At 39.3% G+C, this 26,525-nt stretch overlaps 1 protein-coding gene across 19 annotated transcripts in view; it reads right to left on the reverse strand.

The window, feature by feature from the left end:
• Nucleotides 1-26,525, reverse strand: part of FHIT (fragile histidine triad diadenosine triphosphatase) — a 1,487,537-nt gene that overhangs the window by 1,434,519 nt on the left and 26,493 nt on the right. For all 19 annotated transcript variants that reach the window (XM_074032605.1, XM_015445372.3, XM_065540869.1 and 16 more), the window contains one exon: nucleotides 16,004-16,052. The gene's annotated coding sequence lies outside the window, so the exon portion shown is untranslated. The remainder of the gene's footprint in view (nucleotides 1-16,003; nucleotides 16,053-26,525) is intronic.

The raw sequence follows: 26,525 nt of genomic DNA on the forward strand, positions 1-26,525 counted from the left end.
GGAAAGTAAACATTCTGAAGTTAAAGTAATATTCTTAGCTTGACAAATCATATACTGGGGACATAGAAACCTAAATTATCTGAAGGCAATTAATTGTTCTTTGTCAATGGAAAGAAGAATTTAGCTCCCAAACTGGATAAAATCCCAGCCAAGTAATGATCAATAATGGCAAAAATAGTAACATTATTTTTTTCCTGTCTCTTGAATATCAACAGTTAAGAGGCTATAGCAAATAAATATACAAATATATACTGTGAAAACATCAATATTTGCATCTACAAGAAGGATGAAAAATTAACTTTGTGTAGTAATACTTCTCCACTGTATTTAGGAAAAGACAATACAAAAGACCTTTAAGAATGGGTGTTCCTTCTGATACTTGAAGGAAGCACACAAACAAATATATTGTGGAACTGGTGGGGAAAAGAACAATCATCCCAAATCACAGGGCTGAAGGGAGCCCAGGATGTCACCTGGCCTGTTATGTCCAGATTACCAACAAGTTTCATTTAATTCCAGCATCACAGGCTGCTCTTATATTCCCTGGGTTCCCTCTCCTGGCTCTGCCTAAAGACAGACCCAAAGACCAAAAAAATCTACCACGTAGTCCAAGTCGTCTAATGCTAGCAAGCCCCTGAATCTTGCCACATAGGGCCAACTTATAATTGCAGTAATGTGTCTCTTTCCTAGCCTAATTACTATTCTCAGAGAAAAATCTCTCTTTGTTTTGACAATTTTTCCTATCCCTTAGAAAAAATGGTTCAGGAATAGATTCCAGTACTATTTTTCATACATGAAATAAATATTCTATTTATTCTATTACATTTCTGTTATATAAGTGTGTGGTTAGATGGTTGTTATTATTCTTTCTGGCTGCTGGAGATACCAAGTCTGGTTTATATCCTCTAACCAGCATTAGTCCATGGCCATATAAGCATTTAATGAGAAAGGATCCTGGGGCTACATGCTTCATAGTCATGTGAAATTGGATACTCTGAAGGGGAAATCACTTTCTCTGAAGTGTAACCATTAACTGAAAGAGAAAGCCTGATGTGGCGTGAGTCATGGGTAACATGGGTGAATCACAGTCCTGATGGGCAGGTGGCCATCTCTGAAGAGGATTTCAGAGGTGCTCTCCCCACCTTGATCAATTAAATTCTCTTCTTAAGAGACAAAACATTGTATTCCACAGTTAAAGTATGAAATGCATACATAACTGGATAAAATGACACAATTGTTCCAAAAGTTCAGTTATTTACATACTCCTTTCATGATTTGTATAATATCTATGAGCCAATGTTCTATATTAATACAACATTTCTCTTTAAATCAACTCAATTTTGCCAGTCTAAATTGACTTTTTGAAGAAGGCAATTTTATATCCCCACTGTAAATATCCAATGTCACTGGTATACATATTGTACACAGCCAATATCACTTGCCATAAATAGAAAGAAACTGAAAAGATTTCATGTGACTATCCAAAAATGTATTCATTCATCTCATCTCACGTACCACATGGAATACTGTAACAAACTGGTTTAAATTAATACTAGAGAGTAAATGAATGACAGAATTCTCAACACCAAAAGAGGTAGGCAAGGCCCTGAGAACCTGAAGCAGCATGTATTCAGGATGGGGGTAAGAGGGGTGGGGTTGGATGTCACAAGCTATGAGAAGCGAGGGTACAAAAGAGCAGACAGTAGCCCACTTCATGATTATTTATATCTGGGGCTGTCCCTGAATATGTCATAGAGGAAGTCCTCTGTACTGTTTGATTTGAAGGCCCTTCTACTTCTACGCACCATCTCTTTTAGACATCCACATCTGAGCTCACAAATTATCCATCACAAAGAAATCACAAGCTGTTAATAGGTCTCTTCATTGTAGCTGACAGTGCAAACCAAATGCCAGTCCCTGTGCTGAGATACAGATATCTGGAATACTAACTGGGATTCCCAATGTGGGGAGACACAGTACCTAGAGGTCACTCCAAGGACTCCTGGAACATGCTCCTGAATTCTGTTGCTTCTTGCCATATTTGCCACATAGTGCTGTTATGCTCTAGCTCTCTCTGGGTATCCTTCTCTCCAATCAGATTCTCAATTCTCTCATCATCTTTCTACTGCTCTTAACACCTGGCTCTCAGCAAAACAAGTGCCCAATTTACAGAAAAAGTGAGTAAGTGAATCTGAATGCATCAACCACAAGTGAATGAATGAATGAATGAATGAATGAATGAATGAATGAATGAATGAAAACAGATCAGCTTTGCAGAAAGAAGCACCTGCTTGCCTAAGGTATGTCCCCAAATTATCCCAACCTCATCTAAAGTTACCAAGGAACACAGCACAAATCCATTAGCATCCTGCTGCCTTTTCAGAGAAATGACAGGTTCTTCTCCCCTTGCCTGGTCAAAAGATTTGTTGCACTCTGTGTCTTAAAATGCCTCCTTGTTACAAACTGTGCAATCTTGGTCAACTTACCTAACGTCTCTGAACATCTGTTCCCTTACTCGTTAAATACTGAAGAACAACATCTGCCCCATGAGTTGTGATAAAGATTAAATGAGAGATTTAAAGAAAAGTGACTATAGTGTATCAAAAGCCAAAAGCCAGCTACATTTTTGGACCAGATCACAATGCCATGATAAATACCAGTGGAATAGTGGTCCACAGTGGCACATCACATGCTTTCATTCTGCTGGCCTCATAACTTCCCTGTTTGCCAGTATCAGGGTTTTTCATGTTTACAAAGAAAATGGAGCAGGTTAGCAGGTCTCAGTGGCATTAATGGGCAAAGCATCGTGGGCAACTGTTGGTCATAAATGCACCATTTCAAATGTATCCTGGGTTGATGATGACCACAATTCACTCCCATTTTGAAGGGCCCTCCATTTTTACTTCTTTCTCAGTCTGAATCTCCTATACTTGTAATACTGGCAGAGCTTCCCTCATTTCTAAATCAGAAAGATGAGCACCTGCAGCCACAGGAAGGGAAATCCGGGACCTGATGCCTATAATATCTTTCAGACAGAGAATATTCCCCCAGTGCCTCTACCCAGGAGATGGTAAACTACTCTGACATCTCAGCTGTTGCCCCTCCAAGCAGATTCACACACCTCTCGGCTAACACCCCCTTTGGGCAGTCATCTACTCATGTTTACAGTTATTCATTATGACTGGCTATACACACACAGTGCCTTTGGTGTCAAACTGAATGGCCCCTTAGACCCCCATTCCAAGACAGCTGGAAGATACAGACATACATTAAATAAGACACAGGCAGGAAAACTGCATTGACTTCCTTGAGATGGGGAGGCTGAAGCCAACCAAAGCTGACCTGCTAGAGAGTCCTCCAGAGCTCCAGTGAGGGATGACTCACAGCAAGGAGCATGGGATCAAAACTTTGAGGTGCTTCAGGGTCAGAAAGTTTTCCACAACAGCTTCTGTGGATGTCTGTGAACAAATATGCCAGCAAGGAAAAAGATCAACTATTTTGCAGGTGAATCGTCTTGAACCAGAAGGGCCAGCATGCATTCTAAGTGCCAGGGCAAGTTCCCAACCCTCTGAGCTAGTGCACATCTACTGTGATTCCACCCATCTCTCCATGGAATAATCCATCCAATAACACACAAGTGGAGAAGTGCCCTTTTCCATCTACGATCATCTAAATGTAGAGTCATGGGAGAAGGTGAGAGGCAGTGACCTCAAGAGGTGGCCTCTAGACCACAGAATCCACTTTAATGAACACCCTGTGTTTAAACAAGGGATTTCACATTTCCTCAAAAGGCAGTTAGACACATTCACATAATTGGGAGTGAATCTAAGAACTCTAGAAAGAACAGCACATTTCCCCACTGACACAGCTGTATTGAAAAATCAACCTGTGGCTCTAAGGGAAATGAGAAAACACAACTGGTGATTCCTAGCTTGGCATCCAATCTTCATTTTTGTGATCCCTCAATTCTCAGTTCAAGTATAAATAGACTTTTTTCCCCCCTGAAGTAGGAAAAGGATTAAGTAGGCAGGACATTTTCTAAGTTCTGTGTAGCATATGTTCATAAGCTTTCCTTTTGTAGCATTTATGGATTCATTCTGGATAGGGTTAAGCTGGAGCAAAGCAATTTGGCATGCTTGCAATTTGCTTTATCAGGAGAAGCAAGCACAGACTGCAGAGGCCACCTCAACCTGAGCAGCAAAGAAGCTTCCCAGAACCCTGAGGGAGACATTGATTATTTTCCTTACAGGGATGCTCAAGCTGAGCCATCCTCCTTGCAGAATAGTCAATGAGCTTCATTCAAATTATCCTCAGGAAAGCAGTGGCCAAACAGACACAAGTGATCATTATCATACGAACTTAATTTCTGACCAAATTCCACAATCACACTGCTCTTCCTGAAGTCAGTCAGGCAGTATCTATACTGCTACACAAACCTCAGGGTCAGCATTCCAATCCATTCCAGCCTCAGGATCCCATTCAGCAGCAGAGGTGCTTTCCAAATCTGTACATTCACTTCGGTACCTTCTATCCACATGACAGAATACAGTGCAGCAGGAGATGAGGATGCAGTAGGAGAATTCTTAATGCTCACAATATAAAGTTGAATGGAAAAAGCAGTATGTGCCATTTTCTTAAAAAACATGCCTACATAAAGAACTAACTGGGAAAAACGCACCCAGAAATGTCACATGGAGTCATCTCTGGGCAGTAGGATTATAAGCAATTTCTATTTTCTTCTCTTTCTCTGAACTGATTTCCAAATATTCTAAAATGCAAATGCATTACTTTTATAATAGGAATATAGTAATTCTAAAGTGATTTAAATATATAGACTGTGATTCTCAAAATGCAGGAGTTAAAGAAAAACATAAAGACATAGACTGAACCTTATAAAAAAAGATGTTTATCCACAAAACAAAGAAGCATTTTCATTAAAACAATATAATTAACCTGCACCATTAGGAAAGAACTACATCATATTTCACATTCAATTTTGTTATTATCACCATCACTACTTCTTAAGCATCTGCTATACACAATGCCCTGTAGTGGGTATAAGTACTCAACTAAATAAACCAGGTGGTAACTAAGTTATTTACATCACTGGGACTCTTCCAGTGTTATTAAAGTTGAAGAACTTGAAAGGCAGCATTTATTAATAACAGGGGCACTAATCCTGCCCTGTACTCCACTTACCCAGAGTCTCTCCCAGTCCTGCCAAGTAAGATAAAGTAGAATTAAGATGGCAGCTAACCAGGTAGACCTTGTGCCCTGGGCCACAGGTGACACCGGCAAGGGTGGACACCTGAACTACATCCAACCACTCAGATTCTTTCTGAGTGGAATACAGGAAGGAGGAATACAGGAATACAGTTAGTCTCTATCACCCACTTGAATGAGGCACAGGGAGTTGCATGGTGGCCATAGCTGGCTGGATATGCAAAGAAGCCAGTCTGCAGAGAGAAGAGGTGAGAGGCTATGAGGCTCCTGAGACAGTCCACTGCTCTTCAGGATGGAGATGCTGAGAGATTATGTTTCTCCATTTACCCATTCCACTGTGGTTAGTTTTTGAGGGTCAACCATTTCCTGGGCTAAGGCTTCAGGAAGTTCACCGTCTAACCTTTTGTCAAATGAGTAAGCTATCCTGTGGCCTTGTAGAAGCCTCATCTTTCATCGTTTTTGTCACTGTTTTGTATTGTTTCTTGAAAACAAATTATCCCTAAGACAGAGTTGCAAGGTTCAGAACTCTGACCTCTCTTCCCCCACTCATTACAAGCTGAATCCCTCCTCTTGTCCTTCTTTCAGATCTTAACTTAAATGTCATTAACTCTGACCACTCCAAATGAGGAGGCCTGCTACATTTTGCCTCTTGATGTTTCCTAAATAAGATTTACATAACTTTTAACTGTATATGCTTTGTTGGTTTACTAGTTGTGATCTGTCTCCTCCCCTAGGGCATAAAATCATCTGCCCAGCCCATGTTCCTTGTACCTCACACAGCACATTCCTAGCGTATTACAGGAGATCGATAGTATTGAATGCATCAGTCAGTCATGTAGGTGAGTGCATATTCATTCATTCAATATACAAATAATCATTGAGCACTTAAAATCTGCAAGGCTTAGTCCTTTCCTGATAAGAAACTAAGGAACTAATGATTCAAAAAGGAGATTAGGTGCATATGCAAAGACAAGAACATTGACACAGCAGATGCTGCTGAGGGCCTGTCAACCAGAAATTTCCCTCTTTCACTTTACAGGTAAAGCCTGTGCTGGTTAATTTTGTATGTCAACTCAACTGGGCGATGGGGTGCCCAAATTAAATATTACTTCTGGATGTGTCTGTGTGGGTGTCTCTGGGTGAGATTAGCATTTAAACAAAAGGCCATCATCCAGTCTGTTGAACAGAAGAAAAGGAGGAGAAAGGAGAAATTTGCCCTGTTTCTGTTTCACTGTGTGAGCTGGGATACCTGATCTCATCTTCGCCTGCCCTCAGACTGGGATTATGCCATTGGCTCCATTGGTTCTCAGGTCTTAGGACTTGGACTGAATTACACCACCAGCTTTCCTGGGTCTCCAGCTTGCAGATAGCACATCATGGAACTTCTCAGCTTCCAGAATCACATAAGCCAAGACCTCACAATAAGTAAATAAACCAATAAATAACCTTTTGTTTCTGTTTCTCTGAAGAATCCTGACTAGCATAAGCCCCAATTTTATTAGGGTGGCCTCCCTCTACAAAGCTATGTACTCAAGGGCAGGTGAGATTATCCCAGAAAAGAAATAAAACCTGATTAGTTTAAAGCAGGGTAAGGGTAACAGCTGCTTTGATATCCCTTTAGCCCCGAGGGCAGCTGGGCAGACCCAGAGCAGCCAGAGACCCCACATCCATGCCCTATACACACACATCAGCCACCCCAGCTGTGAGCAGCCTCTTCTGATTGCTTAACATGCTGGCCAAATCGTATTTTCCATGTGCGCCATGACAAGAACAAAGTCGGGAAGCACCAATCTAAGCCACCAGGGATGAGTCCCATTCCGCGTGCCAGTGTCTGATTTAGGAAGGAGCATGGGACTGCAATCAACTAAATGAGACTTAAGGGGAAGCCTGCTGGGGGCTGACAGGAACGGTTCCTTGCTTTTAAAAAGGGACATATAAAACATATATTTTATTTTGCCAGTGGATGTTGCCATGTCTGCCTGTGGCTCCCAAAAAGGAAGCAGCCATCTTAGAACTATGAAGGCAGCCAGTCTAAGAACGAAGTCAACACACTGAAGATGGCAGAGGAAAAAGAGCAAGAAATAAGCACTTTGGTAACACTGTTGAGCCACTGAATTAACAAAACCTGAAACTGCACCCCCTCCCAGGAGGTCTTATTCCCTGAGATAATTCATTTTTCTTATTCTGATGGGTTTGTATTTGGTGGATTTTCAAATGTAACTTGGTAGAGCAATTCACAAAATAATTGACAGTACTTAGCAATCTGTCAACAGCTGAGTGCTCAAAATCCTCTCCCTGCTACACAGTCACAACCATCAAAGGCACCCCGGTGGGTCCCCAGTTGCTTGGCACTAGGGAAAAGTGGATTGCAGTTAGATTCCAGACATTTGGAGCCAGGATTCTATAATGCCTTCCCATCAATCATGACATCCATGGGACTCAGCAGGTAGACTTGCAGAGGGCAGGGAGCTTTTTTCTTTTAATTCCCCTATTGTTTGAACCATTTCAAGTTGACTTTTTGATTATTTGCAGCCAAAGGCATCTTCAGTGATAAATCCATCTTCACATAATTAGCAGCAAATTTATGAGGCCTCCTTCGAGCAAAGACTCAGGAGAAAATGATGCAGAGATTCATAATTCCACCCACATTCCCCCAAATCTTTAGATGATGGGTCTTCAGTGAATTCTCCCTACAAAAAAAGACAACTGAGATGCCAGAAAAAGGATTAATCATGTGATCATCTGACACTTATCATGGGAGTCATAAAGTACCACACGAATGGTGAGGCATCACCTTGTCTCAGTGTTGAATTAGGCGCAGCATAATTTTAAAATATCAATTTGTACTTTTTGTTATCCCTCCTGTGTATATTGTTCCCTTTTGCATCTCAAAAACTTCAAGACTTTGCCTTCTTCCCTTTGTCTCCGGGGCATATTCAAACGCAAAAGATACTAAAAGGCAAACCCCAATCCCCTAAATCTAGTCCCCATTAAAGATTTTTCTTTTTCAAAAAAGCCTAAATTCATTGAAGGGAATGTGTTAGATACTAGCAGGAAGGTCTGAAATAAAGACAATTTAGGTTGTTTTGTTTTGCTTAAAAGTGTTGTTCTCTGATCTTGTTTAGATGGGCAGTTGGAGTACAGTAAGGATTGGGCTTTCCTGATATTGAAGAGAAGTTGAATCAGTTCCTTAAAGTAGTGGAATCTGGCACCCTGCTTCCTGGCAGAACTCTAGACAGGTGACAGGACTTTTGATAGGGATAGTGATGGGATACTGGGAAAATGACTACTGGGGCCTTGAAGTCACAGTGAAGGTCCCAGTCTTCTTTGCACAGATACAACAGGGCTACCCAGCTCTGCACAGACAAGAAGCCTCTGATGGTGACCAGTGTGGACTAAAGGTCAGAGGGCCTTTTTAAAAATGCTTTGTGCTGTAACAGACCTGCAGCATTTTTGCATCAATGACCTTAAGGGAGTAGACACTCCAAATACCACTTAGAACGTCTCAACATTTAGAGAAAAAAAAGTAACCAATTACGAATGTATGCATGCTTGCAATTCATGCAGCATTCAAAACAATTTTTCAGAATGAAATCTTTAAATCAGAATGCACACTCAGTTTGTATTTTTAGTTGATTTGACACATCATGAGCAACCAAAGGATTCCACAATACCAGGCCAAGTTCCCACTGTAGGGGTGGAAAGGTGTGATACCTTTCCTCACCTCTCATAAGAGTCATAGTCGACACTCCTATAACAAAAGACAGGTCAGCAAGAGAAAAGCATAACAAATGTATTTAATCAAAGTTTTATGTGGCACAGCAGCCTTCAGAAATGAAGACCCAAAGACTCAAGGAAAATGGTTTTTATGCTTAGGTTCAGTGAATAATGCACAGCCACGTGGTAGAACAAAAGGGGTGTGTTCTACTGGAAACAGAAAATAGATTGGCGGTGGTGTGGGTGGTGGTGGGGACCAGCAAGTCCTGACTGTTCAGATTCTTCTTGGCCTCTCTATGCAACATTCCTTCTCCCAAGTATGGAGCAGGGCCCCTATGGAATGAGGATCTTCAAGAGAGAAGGAGGAGAGTGACTTTTCTAGGTTTCACGGCTTGCTGTGGGGAAGAGACGTTCTAGTTTCTATGACCCACCTTAGGGAAGAGGAATTCTGGTTTATATGACTTGCTTACGGGGTGGAAGAGAAGTAGGAAACAGGATGATGGCAGACTGCCAGAAAGACCTTGGTTCTGAGGGCTTTCCAATGTATTTCCTTCAGTTTAAAGTACTCAGCATGCTAAGGTACCATACTTTGGAGGATTGGGTTCTAACACCACTAATTTTTTAATATTTTCCTTCCTGCAAATCCTGCCACCTTAAAAAAAGGAAAACTAACTGTACAACAGATAGTTCTGTAGCTAATGAGCATTATTAAATATTTTCAAAACATTCCAATAAAAGGCAATACCAAACTGCTTTTAATACTTTCTAAATAATGCCACACTCATTTATGAAGAATTGCTGTATTTCCCTCAATGTTCTGGGCATTAATGAAGATTGAATAGAAATAAAAGAATTGCCTTATATGTATGGCACTTTAAAGAGTTGAGATTCCCAAATAATACACAAGCATTTTCAAATCACATGTGGGATGTAAAGTGAAAATGTTCTTGAAGGAAATATCCTCTAATAATACTTACCTACTTCAGAGGGTGATGGGAAGCTCTATTAACACCAAAGGAACACTTTTAGATCTTCAAATAAAAGCACTATACAAATGCAAAGTATTATTATTATAGTTCTGAAATAATTTCACACCTAGGGATGAGAAAACCCCAGGCCAAATTTTATTGCTTCTCTCATGCGTGATAAACAAGAAATGCCATAAGCAAGGGGCGAGGGGGGTGGTTAGTAGGGGGTGTGATAGTGGGGAAGTGGAAATCAAACAGAACAAAGACTTCAAAGTTTCTCTTTCACTATGACTTTGTATTTCCCCAGATGTCATTTCAGGAACTCTCAGGGAAAAAAGAAAAAAAAAAAACAAAGTCCCTTAAAGGTCAGAGTTAAGTACAGGCACAAAGTTCTCATTGCTTTTGTATCAGATAAAGCAACAACCGGCTAAGCTGAAAAAAATAAGCTTGTCTACTTCTGTGGGGCACAATTTCTCCCAAAGCATTTGCCAAACTTAAAAAATGGCCAGATGAATTATTACTGAATCACCCACTAGTGTGATGATCTCACCCATGAAGTCAAATGTAGCTGCTTTAACAAACACCAGGATTTCTAGTCAGTTACTGAGAGCACTGAGCAAGACAGTCATTTGTTACTGCTGATGGTAGTGGTGGTGATGATGATGAAGATAATAATGATGTTGATGATCATGATTGTGATGATGGTAATTACAGTAATGATAGGATATGAAACAGAAGTTCTCAAACCTGCTGATCAATGGAATCACCCGTAGAGCTTTTTACAACACAGATTCTTGGTTCTCCATCCCAGCCCCACTGATTTTGAATCTCTGAAGATAGAACTCAGGAATTTTTTTTAAAGTAGCCATCAGGATAACTGAAGTGACAGTATCTGTAAGTAATATAATGATTAAGAAGGCGGGCTCTGTGAACAGACTGGCTGGTTGGTGTCTTCTCCCAGTTCTAACACTTATTAGCTATGTGACCTTGGAAAAAATACTTAGCCTTAAGTCTCAATTTCCACATCTATAAAATGGAAATACTAATATGACCCACCTACAAAATTGACATGCTATTACTACCTACCTTATAAGGTAGATGCCTAAAGTAGGCAAATTTTTTAAAAGCACATATTAATTCCAAGAAAGACAAAAAAATTTATATTAAAGAAAACATAACAAATACCATTTGGCTTAGCAGTAGAAAAAAACTACATAATCATGATAATGTAAATATTAACTGTTGATTTAAATAAAAATTATAATATAACTATGTCAGGAGGCTGTGGGGATCAGAAGTGGTGGGAGTGGAAAGGATCAGAGAGCTATTGCTAAAATTGATAAATTAGGAAAAAATAATATAAGTACATTATTTAGAAAGAGAGGGGTAAACACCAGAAATATCAGAGTAGAAAGTTGCTAATTCTGGGGAAGCAATCCAGAGAGAGGTAGAAAGAAGGCATAGATGTTGCAGTTTTTAAATATTTGCTTCTTAATGCTGTTTTATGTAAACAATTTAGATACATTGCTTTGATAAAAATAAAAATAAAAGGTAAAAGGTAATTCATAATGCATATAAGTACAATATGGTATTTCTTTATATACTGGGGTTAATATAAAGCTTTTCAATTTACCAAAACTTGCTTTAAAAAAAATGATATAATATCTCCAACTATGCCACTAAAATGTCCATTTCTTAAAAGTATACGATAAAGACTTACTTTTTCCCTGGCACACTCTAAATCCTAAAAATATATTTGTTGAATTCAGCTGAGGATGGTGGAAAAATATATAAAGAAAAAATTCCTTTGTACAATCAAGGTCGCAGCAAGAAGGAGATGACATCTTTACCTGGGGTGAAGGTAGGGTTAAGGGAAGACCACTAAGGGATGGTCTAGTGTGCTGGAGTTAGCAAAAATTCCATTAACACTCCAGACTCAAAGGGGCAAAGGGAAGAAGCAGTTACCAGACAGTGGAAAGAGCTGTATCTGCAGAAGAGAGATCCCCAACAGGAACCGTGGCCTTCCTTAGAGGGATACAGTCATTGCCAACCCACAGTGCTGCAGGGAAGAAAGTAGGGAAGAATATTTCAGCCTCGTGCTCCCAGGTCTTCATCCAGTTCCTTACCCTAGCTAATACAAGAGAAAGCCAGTCAACAAGGGAGCCCAGGAAATGCCTGCGATAGAGGTTAGGCCCTTGGTGCAGAGCTGTTTAGAAGAGAGAGGAGCTAGAAGCACAAATGAATACCCAGCACAGGCACTATACAGGGTGGTGGTGGTTGTTGTTGTTGTTGTTGTTGTCATCGTTGTTAATTTGTCTCTTTTTCCTACTCAGCCTCCTAAAACAAGCCCCTCAAATTTTCATCTGTTTAAGAAATATTCATGGCATGATAGCAATATGCTGATGTTATGCATTTGTTAAAATTTACTAAGCACTTTCATATATATTGTCTTTATGTGATCCTCAAAACAGCCCTGCGCAATAAATAGGGCAAATCCTCATTTTACAGGTGAGGAACTTGAGATCTTTTCTTTTTTTTTTTTTTGAGACAGAGTCTAGCTCTGTTGCCCAGGCTGGAGTGCAGTGGCCGGATCTCAGCTCACTGCAAGCTCCGCCTCCCGGGTTCACGCCATTCTCCTGCCTCAGCCTCCCGAGTAGCTGGGACTACAGGCGCCCACCACCTCGCCCGGCTAGTTTTTTGTATTTTTTAGTGGAGACAGGGTTTCACCGTGTTAGCCAGGATGGTCTTGATCTTGTGACTTCGTGATCCGCCTGTCTCGGCCTCCCAAAGTGCTGGGATTGGAACCTGAGATCTTAAAGAAAACTGGGAATCTTGCAGAGAGTCACAAAGCTAGCAAATGGCAGAGTCAAAACTAGAAGGAATGTTTCCTAATACCCCAGCTAAGGCTCTTCCCACCATATAATACTGTCATGCTATTTATTCACAGTAGGAGTGCAACATTGATATCCTTGTTAAAAAAAAAAAAATTAACTAGTTTTGTTCTGGGCACTGCACAGAGCACAGAAGTAGTCAACAAATAAGACACAAGGGGAAATAGAGAAAACTTTCCCATTCCATTCTCATTCTCCATTCCACAAGCAATGCCAGAACGGGAAGTAATTGAGTTTTCAATCACATTTTACACATCATTGAAAAGAAGGTGTTCAGTAGGGTAAGAACAGTATTCAAAGGAGAAATAAAAATTCAGGGAAAAGTAGAAAAGTGTTTAAAGAATATACCTGTTGTGTTTGGGGTTGCTGGGGGTAAACAGAAGAAAATCTCAGTCCCTTCACAATCCCCATGACACAAAGAGACCAGGGACCCAGAAATTGGGAGGGATGACTTCGCTGCTTCTCTTCTCATTTCCAGCTCTACCCCCACATACATATACATTCTTTGAGAGCTAAGAGAAGCAGCCAAGAGTGACTTCCCTGTACCAAACACAGGAGTACTGGGAAGTTCAGCAAAATAACCCGTTTTTGAGATTCTAATAAAGAACTCTGTACCTTTTGTAATCTACTGCAAAACACTGAGCTACTTAAACATGATGAAAGAAAGTAATGAGTGGCATTTTAATTGTAAACCTGCAAACATACCATATTTATTCCAAATCTAGCTCACTAATGAATAGACTATACTATCAGTTAGGGTTCTGTAGTTGCAAGCAGCAGAAACCAGTTGGCTAATTTAAGAATTATTGGAAGGATATTGGAGTCTCAGCCAATCCACAGCAGAATGGAAAATAAGGTTTGGAGGTCATGACTAGCCAAAACAGACATGGAGGCAACAGTGGTCTCATAGTACATACTGGCAGATCAGAATGCCCATCTAGGACAAGGGAGAATCCTTTAGCTAAAGAATCAGATTCCAAAGAAGAAGCATTTACTTTGCCAAGCTTGTGGTCATACACCCATCCATAGGCTGGGTGCAGGCCCCTGGGTAGGGACCCTGGTTACAGTTCCACTAGCCTAATTACCTCAAAAAGAAATAAAGGTGCTGTTAGGAAGGAAAAACATATACACAACACACACACACACACAAAAAGTTGGTTGAGGGGGTTCTCTCTATACTTACCAAGGCTTTCTTTAAAAATTCTTGAAGAAGCTAAACAGCAGTAGATTCCTAATTTCTCAAGACTATTAATTAGTAATTGATGACAACGAAAGAAGGTAGTTTTCCTAATACCTACATACCTAAAGCCTAATAACTTTTTCACTTCCAGAGGCCTCACTTCCTATATTACCTGAAAGTTACCTTTTCACTTGATTCCTAAGGACCAAGCAGAATTTTCCCTTCTTTGGTAACAACATGCTTATTTTAGAAATATTATCCTGAAGTTTCTAAAATGAATAGACTTACAAAAATATATAATGAATAAATTCATAAGGGTGCTGCTGCTGCTGATGATGATGATGATATTAATTAGAGGAGCAGCAGCTCACATCTACTGAGCACTTATCATGGGCCAGGACTTCTTCTAAGCCCTTGGCACAGAATACTTCATTTAATTCTCCACAACTACATGAAGCCAAAAACAGTATTATCCCCACTTCACAGATCAGGAAACTGAGACTCTAAGAGGGTGAGTAAGTTGTCCGCAGTCCAATAGCTAGTAAAAGCCAAATCATGACTAAACCCATGTCTGATTCCAGAGTACCAATTCAACAAAAGAGTTCCATTGAGAGTAGAGAAAATGGACTGTGCCTGTGTGGAAACATCCCCCAAGAGAAAAGGAAACATCATATCTGTGCCAAAAGATTACAAAGTTGTCAAGATGGCTACATCACCACTAAATCCAATTATTTATGAGCATTTATTTCTAAAAGCTATCAAGTATTTCTTTATTCCAAGGTGTGGCTCAACGGTCTAGAGACATGTAGTTATATGGCCGAAAATAAGAATTATCTACTGCTTAAGATAGTATTTTCTTCAATGATGTTCAACCATCATGGCAAAATTCCAAGCCAACCAGTTTTCATGCACTAGAGTTTAGTTGCCCCAAAGCAAATCCTAAGAAAAGAGGATTTTTTTTTATAACTCATATTTTGATTATCTAAAAGGTGTTTCTCCAATATCCCTGTAAAATTCTTCTTTGCCCTCCAAATAAACATGAAAAATTCAGCCCCAGAAGTAGATTTGTCAAGAAGTAAGAACTTAAAATATAAGGTAAATCAAAATGACTTTTCAACTTTAACTAAAGTGGTCATAGTTATGATTGCTGTAATAAAAATGACAGAAAAAACCCTAAAAGTGTCAAAAACGTAATTTATGATGAAAACAAATGTAAAATTATAGCATATTTCACCCTGGCCACCAAAGACTCTTGATGAAGCTGCAGCCCTATAATTGCCCAGAATGAATTCTTTAAATTAAAATACTTCATGCAGAACAGAAATTAAACAATGAATCAAAGAACAATGCTGTACAGAGGTATGCTTATAAATATACCTAGCAAAGAGGAAACAATTACATTTTTCCATGTAAAAACCAACTTGATTGTAATGTTTCACAAGAGGCCGAGTAGGTACTTTTCCCATTGCTTCAAGCTTGGAAGTTCATTTCCTGTAATTCATTTAGGGCTCAGAGTGACTGGGTGGAATGAAATTAGATACACCAAATTCAGTGGCTCTTTTCTTTCTACAAAACTAGATCTTCCATGCAACTGCACAACTGACTTTTGTAATAAATTTCATCCAACCCAATTGAAATGCCACTCTGCATTTTATTTTAAATGCTTTATTTGGCCAGCTAGTTTTATTTAACTATTGGCCAGAAGTAGTACAAGAGCATTCTTTTTCCATCTAGCATTAATCATAGTAAACTTAGCTCCATTGGAATGTCTTAACTGCTGAGAAGAAAGCAAAAGTCAGCAAGCATACAATCGCATTTGTCTACTCTCAACACATCATTTTATTTCCTCCTGCTCTCTGCTAACTACTGCTCAGCACTTTTGCCTAAGAGGGAGGACAAGCAGGTGGTTAAGGAAGTTGTCCTGTCAGCTATATCTTTAGTCCAAGTGTTTAAATCTCTGAATAAAAGAAAAATCAATGTTGTAAAGGCAATGTTTGTCAAGGCCATGTAATAAATACACTTACCTTTACAGACCGTTCTCAATGGATTTCTCTTCTTTGCTGAGCTTCAAAGCTACAAAGAGATAAAAAATGAAAGACAGAGTTGTCTGTGAGTAAAACAACAAACGTTTTCTCCCCATGTCTCTAAATAGAATTTCCATATGCCATGGTATATGGTGCTAGCCAAATAAACCATTGATAAAACTTGTGCCTCATACCTCCCGCACAAGAGGCCAAAAAAAGACAGTCAGAAACTGAAAATGGTGCACACATCTACCCAGAACTGAAGCACACAAACCTTGGCCAAATCTACAGTCAAATCTTTTGGAGTGTGAACTCCTCAACAGAATGGGAACAGCTTATAAAGTAAAGAGATGAAAATCAAATTAAACACGAGAGTGACATACTCAATCTGACTAAGCATTTTATTTTCTTATTTCTTTTTGTCATCTTTCTTGCATGTTCTATTTCCATTTCTCTGAAAAAGTTTCACTTAGTGATACTTATTCCATTTATATGAGGTGCATGGTCCTTCTAATATAGACCTCACCACTTGTTCCATAAGTATATGTGTGCATGCTTACAGGGACAATCATCCTTTCTGTACGTAGACTGCAGCCTTCTCTCAGAAGAAACTCACAAAACAAAGGAAGCCACAACTTGACATTTCGAATCAAATCTTGTTAACTTCAGCTTTCTGTGATCAAAACATAAATACTATGCACTGACCACACGCAAGTCAATGTGACAAAAGATCTGCAAAACAACAGCAATAACTTACGGTTTCATGAAGCTGGTTCTTTAATCATCCAACCTTACTCATAAGGTGCCTCTGTAGTCACTAGTAATGGGAATATGTCTCTTTCTCTCATTTTTGGCTAGGTCCTAACATCTCTGAAAGGTACAGTAGTTGGGGATAGAAAACTACACCATAGTTTTTCCATGGTTCTTTTTTTTTCCTTCGATATCTTACGGGATTGTTTTAGCTCTTACTGGACTGTTTCCCTCCACATCCCTCTATTCCACCAAAGAATGCATTACCACTGATGCATGACCACCAAAGAACAGGTCAGACTTATGGGCTAAGATGTAAATCTTAGACTATTAATGCAGGAGATAAGTCCCTTCTATGGGACAGCATCAGAAATTTCTCCTTCCCCCTGAGTTACACGGATTACAAATGAGTTTAGAAGAAACATAGTTTGGAGAATACTTGATAAAATAGTATAATATTGCATTTGTGAAATCTAAGAGATTAATAATCTGATAACATGGAGATTGAGCTGAATCCCTTTCCACTCCAAACACAGAAATGCTAAACAAATACAATGATGATTTAAAATACATATATGTGTGTGTATTTATACATATGTGCATATATGTATATACATATGTGCCTATATACACACACGTGTATATACATATACACACACATAAATACACACACGCACACACACACATATATAGCCAAGTTCAAAAGAAAGAGAAAAAGCCAATATAAAAATATAATGGATGTAGAGTTTCTAGAATGAACGACATGAGTTCTCTTGAAAAAGTATACCAATATCTCAAAAAGATAAATAAAAGCAAATGCATACTTTAATACATAAGGATGAAACCACAGAACACCAGAGATAAAAATAAAGTCAACCAGAGAGGGAAAAAAAAAAGAGACTTCTGGCAAAAGAACATGTCATCAGCAAAAATAAAAGTAAAGCAACAGGCCAGGCACTGTGGCTCACGCCTGTAATCCCAGCACTTTGGGAGGCCAAGGTGGGCGGATCACCTGAAGTCAGGAGTTTGAGACCCGCGTGGCCAATGTGGTGAAACCTTGTCTCTACTAAAAATACAAAAATTATCTGGACTTGGTGGTGGGCGCCTGTAATCCCAGCTTCTCAGGAGGCTGAGGCAGGAGAATTGCTTGAACCCAGGAGGCAGAGGTTGCAGTGAGCTGAAATTGTACCACTGCACTCCAGCCTGGGCAACAAGAGAGAAATTTTCCTCAAAAAAAAAAAAAAAGAAAAAATTATATGCCCATACTAAACCCATCATTCAAGAATAATAGAGAACAATAGGTAAATAGGAACACTTTTCAAAAAAAAAAAAAAGATTGTTCAGTGCTCACAATAGTTTACTTTTGCCAAAAGAAATACTAAAATAAGATATGCTTGAATAAGCGGGAATTTATCGCAGAAGGAAGGAGTGAGAAACAAGAAGCAATAGTGAACAGAGAAATTAGTAAGCATGATGGTAAATCTAGTAACTTTAACAATAAGTAATGGGTATTGATTAATAATTATTAAGCCCTAGTTGTAAAAAAACAAAACAATTTTTAGGATTTGCCAATAAAGTGAAACTGAGTGGTTTATCACAATCATATGGAATAAAGAAGGGGGTAATAAATTGTTTAGGAGGAGGACAGAAATACTACTTAAGGCATTAAAGATATGCATTAAAACTACTGATTAACTTGTTAAGGATAACCAGCATTTTTTTATCTGTCTATATAACCAAAGAGGCCCTTGCACACGTACTCACAGAGACTTGTAGAATGTTTACAACAGTATTGCCAGGATGGCAAAAAATACAGAAAACAACCCAAACATCTATCAGCAATATGATAAACACATTTTTTATGTATTCTTAGAATGCAATATTATATAACTTTGAAAAATCAATGAAACAGTTACCCACATCAACATAGCTACCTCTCAAAATATGATGTAAAACAAAACAAGTGAGTCACAGAAAGCTATGCATATTATTCTATTTGTATAACATTCAAAAAGACAAAAATAAATACTGTGTTGTTTTTGAATATAAACTGTAAGTGGTACAAAACAAAATAAAGAAAGGGAAGAAATTTACACAGAATTCCGGCTATCTTTATCTTGAGAGCGGGAGAGGAGATGGAATATGTGAAAGGGATAAGGGGGATTCTAGAATATGGTAATGCTCTGTTTCTTGGCCTAGAAAGAGGCATCTAGACAATCAGTTTATTATTTTCTTTAAACTGTATATGTATACTTGCACAAATTATTTTGCATGTATGCTCTATTTCCGAATTTTAAAACATATAAGAGTAATAACCAAAAGAATAGAAATTTCCAAATCAATAGAGGAAACAACACGGAGTAAAGAAAATACAATCGATTCTCCATACAACATTGAAATGGAAAGGAGAAAGAAGCAAAGGAAAACACGCTGAATAGAAAATACAAAAGAAAATATTTTAACACAGTCCAACTGTGTCAGGAATCAGGGTAAGTACATCTGTTAAAATTTTATCAAAACAAATGTTTTAAAATCTTGCTATGTGTTGTTTATAAGAAACAAATTTAAACATAAGTTTTGAAAAGAAAAGTGTGGATAAGTACACACCAAGGAAATAGGAACCAAAAAAAAGCTGATGGAAATAAGTTATTGTTAGGCATGATTGAAGTTAGCAATAACAGAAGAGAAAGTATTTATATTCATTTTTTATCGACATACAACAAATTGTCCAAAAATTAGATATTTAAAAATAAAAGTACGAATTTATTATCTCTCACGGTTTCTATGGATCAAGAATTCTGGCAGGGTTCAGCAGGATGGCTTTTCTGTATGCTACATAAAGCCTGAGGCTTTAGCTAGGAGACTAGAAAGTCAGGGGCTGGAATCATGTGAAGTCTCATGCCCTCAAATATCTAAGTTAGGAGCTGGGATCATCTGAAGACTCATGCCCTCACATATCTGCCAGTTGTTGCTCAGAGTTAGCTGAGACCACAACTAGGGCTAGCAGCTGGAATACGTCCATGTGGCCTCTCCATGTGGCTTGAGTCTCCTCACAACATGGTGGCTGAGTTCCAAAGACGAGTTCTGAGAGAGAGACAAACAGAAGCTGTATTTTTTATGACCTAGGCTCAGAAATCACATAACACCATTTACACTGCACTCCACTAGTCAGGGCAGTCACAAACCCCCACCCAGACTAAAAGAAAGAGAACAACAGCCTTGCCCCCCTCAAAGACGGAGTGTCTGTTACACTGTAAGAAAAGCACAGGATTGGATAAATGTGCTGATGTGACCACCTTTGGAAAATGCAATCTGCCACAACATTCTTTACAAGTACATATGAAACATAAGCAGAAATTAAACATATAGTAGGCCTGAAACTAGTCTCAATGAATATCAAACAACAGATAGTAAAGGTTTCTTACCATAATGCATTAAAGTTGGAAAACAATTATTAAATAGGATTTTTAAAATGTGTTCGAAAATTATAATTTTATGACAGTTTCCCTTTGTGAATTGAGATTAGACAAGGACCTTAACTAAATCCCACTGGATGAAGGTCCACATCTGGAGTCAAAAGAGATCACTAGTTTGGTTGTGGATACATTGAATTTGAAGTGCCTTAGAGACATCTAAAGGAAAATATCCAGGTAAGCAGTTGGGTAGATGAGTCTGTAGCTAAGAGGGGAGGCCTGAGAGTGGTAAGTTATCTGTAAGTAGGAAGCAACTGCAGTTGTGAATATGGATGCAACTGTCCAGGGAGTCAGTATAAGCAGAAAGACAAAAGGCCCTAGGACTGATCTGTAAGCAAGTTCTACATCTAACAGTTGTGTTGAGGAGGATGAATCCTACATAAGAGACAGAACAGTTGCCAGAGAAGTAAAACAAAATCCTCAAGATTCAGAGAAAGGTCAAGTGATATAAATCCTTAAAAAAGCCCAATATGAAGGTCATGAGGAACTCAGCAGGAACTGTTTTGTGGATTGATGGAGGCAGAATTCAGTTTGGAATTGGTTAAGACAGAAGTAGAAGTCATTAAACAAAGACAATGAGTAAAGACAATCCTAGATAAGATTGGCTGCGATTGGGGAGGAAAGAGTGGCAACTAAAGGACAAAGCGCTGGAAGAGGGTTTGTTTGTATAGTTTTTAAACAGAAAAAAAGCTGAGTATGTATCAAGATAATGGAGAAGATCTATTTAAGATGCAGAGTGAGTGTAGAAGAGAAAGCGTAACCAGTGCTGAAGGTTCCTGAGAAGGTTGAAGGGGACAGGTGGTAGGACTGGTTTTAAACAGGCCTTTGGTCTCACCATAATCATATAGTGTCTTATGACAGGAATCCATGCTATTGTCTTAATGTACTACTTTCTCGTGTGTTTATGTTTTCTCACCCTAATTAGAATCTAAGCTCTCTAAAATGTATGGCCTTTATTGTTCAAACCAACCCCACCTTACTCACACATTGAAAGCCCCAGATTCTATCCCGGCACCCAACAGTCATTCAATAAACAGTCATGTGTCACTTAGTAATGGGAGTATATTCTGAGAAATGCACCCATAGGTGATTTTGTCATTGCACAAACATCACTGCATGTACTTACACAAACCTAGAAATTATAGCCCACTATACACTTATCCTATATGGTATAGCCTATTGTTCCTAGGTTACAGACCTGTAAAGCATGTTACTGTTCCAAATGCTGTAAGTAATTGTAACACAATGGTAAGTATTTGTTTATCTAAACATCTAAACATAGAAAAGTTACGGTAAATACAATATTATGGAACCATGGTCCTATATGCAGTCCATCATTGACTGAAATGTCATTATGTGGCACACAACCGTACTTGTTGAATAAACTAATGCAAGCAGATTCTGTTGTCTTTGTGTATATCTTTGTGTATATCTTTGTGTAAATGTGTGTGTGTGTATGTGTGTGTGTGTGTGTCCTAGCTATCCAAAATGGGAGCAAGTCAGAACCCAAAAGTTCTTGTTCCAGAGTATAGATCTCTAGACAATAGTCAGGAATAGCCACTCAAATTAGCCCTCTCTTTCCCATGTTTTCCTTGACCTAAAAATCCAAGGATCTAAACTACAGACCATGAAAACATTTTCACCTACAGTTACAATGTTATACCACTTCCCACTTTCCTCATGCTTAATTTGTCCATATTTTGTTCTAGAGCAGACAATCTCTGTATCCTTCATTTGACCTCCTGCAAGACATAAATTAAATTTAAATGAATCCAAATAGGTTTGGGCTTCAGTTCTCCTAAAATAAATAAACATGGAAGTAGAGTAGTACAGGCCAATAACACACTGATTTATCTTGCTGGTTTTTCAGAGGATAGCCCTCCAGACAATCTTTATAAACCCCAACCCTCTCAATCCATGATCCAAACCCCAGCTCCCTTAAAAATAGGTCTGAATTTAAACAAATATCTTTCCCAAATATAGAAACCTGCTTTGATGGTGATTCATCTTATCCCAATAGAAACCTTTCTCTGGTGATTCATCTTATCCCAATAGAAACCTTTCTCTGGGTACCATCCAACTGCACCATTCTTAAGGCAACACTGCCTGGAACTGAGGGATTTGCCTCTATTGTTGCATTCTGCAGCCCTCACCTGACTTAACTGCCATGTTAAGGAATTGGTTATTGACCTTTAAGTCTTTAACAATTATTTACACACTTAGGAAAGAGTCTGTGCATTCAGGTACAAGAATGAAGACACTGAATAAATTCAGCCCTCGTTTTCATTTTTATGCTACATTCAGTGAGCTGTTACTGCAGACAAATTATTGCAGCATTCTTTCAAACGATAGCCAATTTTCAACTAAGAGAAGATTCTTAAACCCCTTTCTAAAACCTTTCCTGCATATCGGTGAAAACCAGGCAGTTGGAAAACACAGCCCTGTTAAACCACCTAATGATAAATTAATATTTTAAACACATGGAATTATTTGAGAATCTGCATAATAATTTAAACCCTCCACATAGCAGCAAAGGCCCCAAAAACCTAACACTTCTCAGATATATTCCTAGAAGTTTTATTTCAATGTTTATGTATGCATTTATTATAGAATATTTTCAGAATTTCTGAAACTCAGATACATTTAAGAGTCCAGGGAGGTGACCAGAATAATTCTTACTTTTGTTATTTACCTGGAGAGCTGATCAATATTGTCAAAATGTATGTGAAAGTCTTTCTATTTGACCATAAGTTCAGCAATAACACGGACCACATCTGTCTTGTCCTATATTAAATCTACATCTTCTAGAACACTGTCTGGCACATATATTCAATAAAATTTCTTTACTAAAGGAGTATTATAAGTTTTCATTATTACTACAAATGGAAATTGATTGCAAATTCTTAAACAAAGGTTAGTTTTGAGTTTTGTTCTTGGTTTTCACTCATTCTCTTAATTTATACTCCATGTTTTCACAAAACAATAAGTTATCTCTCTACTGAAGCCTACCCTTTTATGGCCTGAGACACATACACACAATACGACATGCCCTTGCCACATCTATTCAATGCTGTCATATTTGCCATGCATCAGAAAAATAAATTTACCAAGTAGCAGAAGCTCTGGAAAATCATTAGGTGACATCTGAGGAGCAGAATACCAATCAGCCAATAATTAGCATCTGAAAATTCATAGAGTCACAGACAAATCAAATTCCATGAAATCTCAGGGAGCACAACCCTGGACGGGTTAGTGCCCAGGCAATGGGGAAGCAGTGAATTGTACCACCCCTAGCCAGGACTGGAAGGTGCCATGGCTAGTCTAATCCCGGTGGGAGACATTCTGACAATGTGGCATTTGCACAGGGATGCCCTAACATGGCCCCAGTATGTTTTCTCAAAATGGGATGACATTTTAAGTCAAATAGCTCTGTTCCTAATAGCACAGGTCCTCCCCCAAACTCTAATAGCCTGAATTTGAGAAAAAGAGGTTCATCTTGGGGAGGAACTGAGGTTTTGCAGATGCGATATTAAAACAATCCTTTTATAAGGAAGGCAAAAGCAGATACTCAGTGTTTAACTTCATTCATTACCTTTCCATTGTTACACAGACCTCAGACAGCCTTTGACTTAAAAAATCATTCTCATTTAAGCAAAACTGTTCCTGGAGCATCTACACTGTATACTTTTCAATGAATGCTGAAACCAGCTGTGCTACCAAGAGGCATGAAGAGTGACTGTCAGTACCTCACCAAACCCCTGCTGACTGGAACACGCGAGTCAGTCCAAGGATGCAGGGCCACCACTGTTACTGCTGCCTCCAGCCTAACTAAGGTCACCTTTCCTGCAAGCCTGCCTCATTCTAAAGGAAGAAAACAGAGAGGCTGGAGAATACCAACTCCCCATTTGGTTTCTGCAGTTGCCAACTCTACTTCCGTGTGACTTGGGGAAAGCACCCTTTAGAAGAGTGGGGTCCAACATCCAACCAGACTGACCCAGCCCTGGGGGTAAATGCTCCACCTCCGCCACGTGGCCTGTGTGCACCTGATTTGAATCTGCTCCTGCCCTGAGCCAAGGGTGACTGTTCTGCCAGGCTCCCACTCCACTGCAGGGTCAGGCAGCAGCCTCTGCTCTTGGCTCCTGGCCCAGTGCTCGGATGGCCCGGCAACATCACTGCGGAGAGGGAGTCTGGTTGTGCCCTCCTCTGAACTCTCCATCTGGAAGACTCTCTGGCCTCCTTCCCTCTCATTTTTAATCTGACAGACACTGCGGACAGGGAAACTCAGAGCAGACCAAAGTTCATCTTCCCTTTCCTGCTTCTCGGCTGGCATAATCGCAGGGGCAGAACGAGGTTGGCATGGACCAGGATGCCAGGAATTAAATGAGGGTCCCTGACCACTGGAACATAATAGTCCTGCCTTCCAAAGTCTTAATTAGTCTTCCTGTGCCTGGCACACCTACCACCAGGGAGGTGGCCAGATAAGGTGCCATGCTCACAGCAAGTATTCAACAAAATATTGGTTGAGAACAGCGGTCACAAATGCCTGCTGGCTCATGGCTTTGCAACAACAGTCAGCTCTGAGGTCTAGGCACCAGCGGCAAGATTTCTGCTCCCTTTACTAATGCAGACAGTTCTAGCAGCATTATTCTGAGTGATATTCAGCCACCAGCTCAATTTGGATGCAAAATGATCTTAACAAACAGTGGCAGACTTGATAGACAGGCTGCTGAGCCTGGGGACCAAAACAAAGGACGAAAAGAAAAAGAAAGGAAGGGTTGATGGCAAGACAAGGAGAGGGAAATGAATACTGCAAAGAAAAATGAGGAGGATTACAGGACTAGATACCTCAGTCCAGCAACTCCGAAATGAGCTGTGAACATAACAACAGACTCAAGGATGGAAACAATGAGGGGAATCAAGGCAAGGGAACAGGGCAGCATCTGTCACGAATTTTGATGCTCGGACAGACTTAGGGCTAGTAGTGGAATAGATTTGATAGTAAGTAATATTTGAGAGGTTTCAAAAGACAATGGGTCTTAATTCTGTCCTGTTTTGCACCTCTTGAACTACAGTGACATACCAAAATTTGCTATTTTTCTAGGAGGACATTGACAGATACAATGAAAATTCTGAATACATTTTTTCCTTCTGCATTCATTATCTCTGGCCCTTATCCACAGGCCTATTGCAGACTAAATTGGATTTTGGATCACTGGTACTGAGGCGCTGCAATTAATTAACAATAGAAACATAATATTTATATCCAGGCCTAACAACATCTGACATTTAAACTATTCTGCCAGTCGGGCAAATTCCATTCGACAAATTTTCATTTTAATGAACATGACAGACCACAGTTTACATGATAGGCCAAGAAGCAGAACACAGTTGATCTCTTGGCATGTGTTTTCAAGGACTGACCATGCTCCAGAAGAAACAATCTGAGAAACTGTCAGAATAACAGAAAGACCAGATCCCCAGTTCTACCCAGACAGACCAAATACATACCACCCTCATGTCGCCCAACACAGATCCTAGTATGAAACTGTCCTCATTTCATGTGCAAGCTCAAAGTTAAATACTTACTGCCCCTTATTCTATCTTTGGGTTGCTGACATTTTCTTTGGGGTACTGAAGTCCCTTAGCCCTTCCTAATTAAAAAGTGATAAACGTTTTTGCAAGGCATCCAATAATGTGCAAAGTACACAAGAGTTGGAACTGATGCAGCTTTTTCAGTTGGCACAAAACTGGCCTTCCACATTTTGCCAGATGGTGTATCTCAGTAAGTCCCCAATCCCTGACTCGAGTGAGGGGCATTGTCAATGTGATGCTGAATCAGAGACTGTCTTTAAATGCTATCTTATTTTGCATTATACTAACACGATGGGTCTAACATTTATTCTTGCTGAAACTTTCACAGCTAAAGAAGTTTCATTCTTCTGTGACTCATTATTCAAGCCAACAGAATATGGTACAGATGAAGGGAAAAATTCTACCCTCCTTAAGAACCATATAAATTTGCTGGAAACCAATGTCAGAGAGCAGATCTCCCAGCCCAACTTCCTATTGCTCCTCTATGGGTTAGTGGTCCAAAGGACACTGGCTGAAACAGTGTGTATTTACCCAAGCCCATCTCTACTACCCCAAAAACGTGGCTGTAAAGGACAGAGATGAAGATGAAAAATGCAAAGAGAGCAAGGCAGATAGAAGCTTAATAGATCTGGGAAATAAATAAGGTCAGTGAAAAACAATATACTGTAGCTGGGATCCCTAAGAGCTGTATATTTCTAGTTCACATA

The sequence above is a fragment of the Macaca fascicularis genome, chromosome 2, assembly GCF_037993035.2.
Source record: "Macaca fascicularis isolate 582-1 chromosome 2, T2T-MFA8v1.1".
NCBI classification, from domain to species: Eukaryota; Metazoa; Chordata; class Mammalia; order Primates; family Cercopithecidae; genus Macaca; species Macaca fascicularis.